The sequence below is a fragment of the Nematolebias whitei genome, chromosome 5, assembly GCF_014905685.2.
Source record: "Nematolebias whitei isolate Nwh7 chromosome 5, NemWhi1, whole genome shotgun sequence".
Taxonomy (NCBI): domain Eukaryota; kingdom Metazoa; phylum Chordata; class Actinopteri; order Cyprinodontiformes; family Rivulidae; genus Nematolebias; species Nematolebias whitei.
This window is the reverse complement of record NC_056502.1, coordinates 35480337-35488197: the sequence shown is the minus strand read 5'-3', so window position 1 is coordinate 35488197 and position 7861 is coordinate 35480337.

Here is a 7861-nt window from a genome sequence, read left to right as displayed (position 1 = left end):
ATGGATGGATGGATGGATGGATGGATGGATGGATGGATGGATGGATGAATGGATGGATGGATGGATGGATGGATGGATGGATGAATGGATGTATGGATGGATGGATGGATGGATGGATGGATGGACGGATGGACGGATGGATGGATGGTAAGAGGGTCTGATATACACAAAAGAATGTCATCTGCATATAATAAACTTTGTGCTCTGTATCTAATTTATTCATCCCCTTAATGATGGAATTTTGCCGTAAAGTTACAGCTAGTGGTTCTATTGCTAATGCAAATAAAAGAGGTGAAAGCAGGCACCCTTCGTTGCAGTTTGAGGTATCTAGATATGTCACAGTTAATGTGGACTGCCACCATTGGGGAGGTACATATCAGCCTCAGCCATGATTTGAATTCTGGACCAAATTTAAATAACGTTAAAGTCTCAAAGAAATAACTTCATTCCACCCAGTCAAAAGCTTTCTCTACATCTAATGAAAGAAGGACTTCATCAGAGGTGTGATCGGGTGGACTAGGAGTATACAACACACCGAGCAGCCACAAAACATTTAAGAAATCTTGACGATTTTTAACAAACCCCGTCTGTTCAGTAGGGACTATTGTGCCTCAAGTAGTCTTGCCAGGACTTTTGCAAGGATTTTTACATCAGTATTTAAAAGCAAGATAGGTCGATATGAGCCATAGTTTAGAGGATCTTTATCTTTCTTAGGTATCAGCAAGATTACAGCTTGACACATGGACAGTGGCAATGTCAATGCAGCAAGTGACTCTTCAAACACAGACATTAGTAATGGTGAGAGTAAATTCGAAAATTTCCTAAAAACTTAGATGGGAAAACATCTGATGCAGGGGATTTCCCATTATGTATATTATTGATTGCAGAGTTTCTCTCAGCTACAGAGAACTCCCTCTTCACATCTCCAGCAAGATCAAAATCCACTGAAGAAAATTAAAGATCTTTAAAAAAGTTCTCTATGTCCGATAAGCTAGCTGATGACTCAGTCATATACAATAACTGGTAACATTTATTAAAACATCTATTAATTCCATCATTGTCGTGACATGCAGCTCTCTGGTCATTGTTTATTACTGGAATTGTTTGGTTGACTGACTGTCGCCGTAGCGAATGTGCAGGCAAACACCAAGCCCTTTCACCGTGGTCATAGTAACCCTGTATAAATTTAGAAATTAAATATTCTGCCTGCTGAGTAAAGTATTGAATTCAGTTTGGAGTAACAAATGTTTCTTCATTAGAGCCTGTGAGGGGGAGTGGCTATGTTCACTGTCTAATTGTAATATATCATCCATTAACTGATCTAGCCATACCAGGCTCTTCGTTTTTTGTTTGCACAATAAGAAATTATTTGACCCCTCAGGTAGGCCTTTAATGCCTCCCAGACAGTGAAAAGTGACATTCCTGGTGTTCAGGAGTGTCATCAAGAGATTAAATCACACAGTTTGTGTCACCAACAATTATAAGGTTATATGTCGACATATTCGGTATGTTTGAAAAAATGTTGCTACAAATGTAGAGTCATCCCAGTTGGGAGCATATACCAAAACCAAGATCCCTGGCAGTGTGTATAACTTCCCCAACGCTATGATATACCGCCTGGCAGTATCAGCGTGTATCAGTATCAGCTATCAAGGCTGTAAATTGCACCCACTTCCCAACTATAATAGCTACCCCTCTTAATTTGGATTGAAAATTGTATTGGAACACCTGACCAGATAATTTTTTAACAAACTTTCCATTGTCTGCAGAACACATGAGGGTTTCCTGTAAAAAGGTGATATCTGTGTTCATTTGCTTCAAGTGTGACATAATGTTCTGGAATTTTACTGGACCATTAAAGGATTTCATTTTTCAGCTTACACATTGAACTGAGCAGTCACTAGATTGACTAACGTCCTTAACGCTGGTCATAGTTGAACAGCAAAAAATAATGTACACACAAAATACTACAAGCCAATACATGACAGAAGAAACAAACAAACAAAAAAAGACTGATCTGGTATAAACCCACCCTTCTCTCCTACTCGAACATGGAGAGAACAAAAACTGCTGTCAACTGAAAATCCACACATCTGTGCTTACCCTAGAGAACACAATCCAACCATCTATGTTCCCGTCTGCCCACATATGAAATGAGTAATAGAAATTAAAAATCATAACAAGAAACAAGACTTGCGACCCGTCCAGGGTGTACCCTGCCCCTTTCACAGTGATTGCTGGACATGGGCACCGGCGACCCCCGTGACCCAAAATGGAACAAGCGGGTAAAGATAATGGATGGATGGATGGATGGCAATCAACTCAGTGTCGACCCTGTACAATCGACCTCCAATACAAATAAAATCTTGTACATACTGCCATTAAAAGACTTAACAGCCAAATATTGAGTCAAACACAAGCTTAAGAAAAATGCAGGTTGCCGGAGGCCGATCCTATGGTTTATTTCAATCCTCACCACCTGTTGCTGGGATGACATTCCTCTTGATATATTCCATAGCTTTATCAGCGTCGACACACACCTTGGTCGTCCCTCCATGCATGATGTGAAGCCATGCAGGCAAAAGCAGTCCATACTGGACACCTGGTTGGTTCCGCAGGAGTCGCCTCACCTCTGGTGCCCTTGCCACGCCCAGGGTATAATCGACTGCGATGAATATGGATGATTCTTAGAAGTGGATCGGGCCACCGCTGCATGCTCATTGTTGTAATGTCTCCATACAATCTTGATAATAATGCAGCTTGGCCATGATAACTCTTGATTAATCAACCAAGACTCTCCTGCCCAGCATCCAGTACATGTGATCGATCAGCGGTGATTTGTCCAGCTTCACCACCTTTTTTAGCATCTTGGTTTTCACTCTAGGGGTGCACGAGCCCAGCGATTCAGGAACCCCAATAATCTTACTTTTGTTCCGTTTCATATTTCCTTCCATGGATTCAAGCCTTTTGCTCAGCCCATTTACCTAATTTTTCAATTCCACCATGGTCCCACACAGCTCCTCCACCTCATCTGAGCATAAAGACAGCCCAGTTTCAGCCTCTGTTACACTTAGCTTGACTTGGTCAAAGTCAGCTCTGCGGGCTGCAGTGTTTTCAGCAAGCTCTGCTCTCACCGCCTGCAACTTGCTCCTAATAAAATTAAAATCATCCATAAGAACTGCCTTCATTTCCCTCCTAATTATCACTGTGACTTCAGATTTAATTGGTCAGAATATCTGACTTCAGAGATGACTCATCTGTCTCTTCAGAGTCTGACGAGGACGGGGCTGATGCACCTGCTCCACTTGCTGCCATGGCATCACCACAGCTGCAGCTGTGTCAATGGGCAGCACGGGCAAAGAAGTCGCTGCTTTAGATTTCTTTAACTCAGTGGCCATATTACAGCTCTGTTGAGTCAATCATGAGGCAACACCAATCTCAGAGGCAGAAGCCAATGTGGAGGCAGCGAGGATATAATAATAAAAGGCAGTCTTTTTAAGCAGGGCTTACGGGACCCTGACAAAATACAGCTTACCAATCTGCACCTCTCAACCTTGTTGCAATAAGAGCAGTCAAAATGGCTACATTTTAGTTATATTTATTCTTTAGCTTTTGATTCTGTGGACCATGACATCTTGTGTCATAAACTCTCAGAAATTGGTTTCTCAGATCAGACCACTGGTTGGTTCTCTAACTATCTTTCAGATCGGAGGCAATATGTTCAACACGATACTCCCTCAAGTTATTTAATAGTCAACAATGGTGTACCACAAGGCTCAGTCTTAGGACCCACCCTCTTTACAATCTACATAGGTAATGTAGGTCAGAGCATCCCTGATGCATCCTTACATTTCTATGATGATGACACAGTTGTTTATTGTCGAGCTAAAACAATTGCTAAGGCTTTCCAGCTTTTGTAATCTGCCTTTGATATCATCCAGTCAGACTTACTCCGTCTCAAACTTCTCCTAAATGCTGATAAAACCAAAGGGATAGTTTTTTCAAACAGGAAGTTGTTCCCAGCAGTTCTTCCTCTGATTTTATCCTCTAATGGTGTCCCCATTGAGTTTGTCAATTCCTATTTATATTTGGGTATCTTGTTCGACTCGCATCTCTCTTTTAAGCTTCACGTGGAAACCCCAGTAAGGACATTGAAAGTTAAATTGGGTTTCTTTTTCAGAAATAGATCCTGTCTAAATCAGAATGCGAGGAAACAGCTTGTAACTGTGACTTTTCTTCCCTCCATTGACTATGGTGACATTATTTACATGAACGCTTCTACAAGCACCCTGCGGATGCTGGATGCTGTCTATGTTATTGACAGCATCCATTGTTATTGCTGATGGCTGTGGACAGGAAGGATCTCTTGTAGCGGTCTGTGCTACAACAGATTTGAAGAAGCCTCTGACTGGACACTTTGTTGTTGTATGACAATCTGATGAAGAGGATGCTGAGAGTTGTCTATAATGTTCTTAATTTTATGAAGAATCCTTCTTTGTACAATCATCTCCAAAGGTTCTAGAGGAGTCCCCAGAACTGAGCCAGCCTTCTTTATGAGCTTGTTGATCTTTTTTAAGTCACTTGCTCTGGTGCTGCTACCCCAGCAGATGATGGCAGAAGAGATATCGCTCTCTACAACAGACTTATAGAAGATATGCAACATCTTGCTGCAAAAGTTGAAGGGCTTCAGCTTTCTCAAGTAGTACAGTCTGCTCTGTTCCTTGTAGACGGTTTCACTGTTGCATCTCCAGTCCAGTCTGTTGTCCAGGTGAACCCCAAGGTATTTATACTTCTCCACCACCTCCACTTCTTCTCCCATGAAGGAAATAGGGTTGGACCTGTTCCTGTTTCTCCTGAAATCTACAATCATCTCCTTTGTTTTGTTCACATTCAAGATGAGATGATTGTTTCCACACCATGGCACAAAGCAATCCACCAGTTCCCTGTACTCAGCTTCTTGTCCATCTCTGATACACCCGACCACTGCAGAGTCATCAGAATATTTCTGCAGATGACAGGAATTTGTTTTGTACTGGAAATCTGAGGTGTAGAGAGTGAAAAGGAATGGTGAGAGTACAGTCCCCTGTGGTGCTCCTGAGCTACTGACCACCTGGTTAGACACACAACCCTTCAGTCTCACAAACTGTGGTGTGTTTGTCAGGTAGTCTTTGATCCAGGTGATGGTTGAGGCCTCCACCTGAGTCTTCTGGAGTTTCTGACAAAGCAAATCAGGCTGGATTGTGTTAAATGCACTGGAGAAATCAAAGAACATGACTCTCACAGTGCTGTCTGCCTTTTCTACATGACAGTGAGTTTGCTGAAGCAGGTGTATGACGGCATCTTCAACTCCAAGTCCACGCTGATAAGTTAAACCAGGGGTGCCCAACCTTTTTTGAACCAAGAGCTACTTTTGAAGTCGGCAATTTGCCGAGAGCTACTCGTCCAGTCTCATTATCAACAAACATAATTTTTCATCAATCCCTACTCCTCACTTCTTTAAAGTAAATAAAACAGAACATGATGTGTCTATAGGAGACAACTTTTTATGCAAGCTGTATAAAATAAATGTGTCTCTACCTTAGTGGGACTTCTGACACTGAGAGGAGGAGGCCAGGGTCTCATAAGCTGGGCAGTATGAGGTGGTTGCGAGGCGCAGGCAGGTCTCCAGATGATCATCATTCATTGTGGATCTGTTTTTGGACTTGATGATTTTCATGTGTGAAAAAGCAGACTCACACAGGTAGGTAGATCCAAAAAGTGCTGTTAAGTTCAAAGCACATCTTCGGATGTTAGGATACTTTTCTTCTGACAGCAGACTCCAGAACTCTCCATCCACGCCAGGTGATGCTCTGGATTTGATCCCAATGCCATTTTGCAGAGTCAACACCTCATTTTCAACACCAGAGCTGTCCAGTTGAAACACGGACACCAACTTGGACACAATGTCATCCACATCAACATTTCCAAAAGCATAACACATGTAGCTGGTAACAGGCTCGATGGAGGAAAAGTCAGTAAATCGTCTCTCAAATTCTGCTGAGATGCTCTGAACCTGCTTAGAATAGTGTGCACTGTCCAGTTGTGGGACCTCTTTCCCTTGGCGCTGTAGCTCTACCTCCATGTGTGGGAAGTTTCGCAGGTCCCTGCGTTGCAGCCGACTTGTGAGCAGTTGCAGCCTGCTTTTGAAGGTGCTCACAGAACTGATCATGTGGATTATGTTTTTGTCCTTTCCCTGAAGCTCCAAATTCAGTTCATTGAGCAGGCTGGTGAGATCTGTGAGGAAGGCTAAATCCAAAAGCCACTGGGTGTCCTCTAGTTTTGAATGTTCACCATGATCTGACAGCTTCAGAAAATCCCTGATCTCAGGCAACAGCTCACTGAATCTGTCCATAAATTTACCTCTGCTTAGCCACCTGACGTCCATGTGCAGCAGCAGGTCTGTGTGGTCTGCTCCTGCCTCCTCCAAGTGAGCCCGGAACAACCTCCTCTGCAGACTCCTGGCCCTTATAGAGCACACAGTTTTCATGGCAACATCCATCACTTCCTTCATGTTTAAAATCTTCCCACACAGGGCCTGTTGGTGGATGATGCAGTGATAGTGCAAAATGTCTGGGAAAGCATCATTCTGCTTGCAGAGTGCAACAAATCCACTGGTGTGACCAGTCATTGCTGGAGCGCCATCAGTTGTTATAGAAATTAGTTTAAAGAGGGGCAAGTTGCTTTTATTAACAAACTCCATAAACGCATTAAAAATATCTTCTCCTCTTGTGTGTCCCTTCAAAGGCAAGATGGTGAGCAGCTCCTCTTTTGCACTCATGTCTGCAAAGGCCATTCTGATAAAAACACACAGCTGGGCTACATCCACCATGTCTGTCGACTCATCAAACTGAAGAGAGAAACACTCACATTGTTCCACGTCCTTTTTTAGCTGCTCCTCCACATCCACAGCCATTCCCTCACATCGCCGTGTCACTGTTTGTCTGGACAACTGCACGTCTTTAATAGCAGCTACGATCTCACTTTTATTTTTAAAATCATGAAAAAGCGCATCTGCAGCCTCAATAAACGCTTCTTTCATAACTTGTCCATCGCTGAAAGACTTCTTATGTTGAGCCAGGATGCGGCTAACACGGTAGGAAGCTATCGTAGCAGCTTTACCTTTTGTGCTGGGCCGAGTGAAGACTGATTGCTGGGCTGCAAGCTTGTTTTTTAGCTCCAGCACTTTCTGAGTCCGTAAAGAACTTTTAAGAGGGAAATCTGTCTCAAACCGTTTGTGCATCGTCTTGAAATGCCGGTCCAAGTTACACTTTTTGGGTAAGGCAACGCTCGAATTACAGATGAGGCAAATGGACTTCGAATTAGAATAAACAAAAAAATACTCCTCCTCCCACTCTGTGTGAAAATAAAAAGTTTTCGTTTGCTTGTTCGTTAGTTTTCCATCCATGTTTTACTCCACTACTGAGCCTAAAGTCTCGTGAGAGCGCTGTGTCACCGCACCCAAAACTCGCGAGACTATGTCTGTGAGAATACAAGTCAAGGTTTCGCTTTGCCCGCAAGCGACTGGTTGGGCACACCAGAGTTAAACAGTTGCTTTGGAAACACCTGTATGTTCTGATTTATATTTAGACTGCCTCAATCTCTTAAACTATGTTGTTGAAACTATTAACATGTTTTTTAGAGTATTTAGAACTTCCATATTAATTTAAATAATGTATCTCCATCAAGAGGCTGTGCAGCTCTGTCTTAAGGTTCATGTAATTAAAGCCTTAATTTCATCCTTGCTTCAAGTAACTTAGCCTGCTAGTGCTACAATATAACATTTTTATATCTAAACAAAGATGTCTAGCATTAATAATGTGGT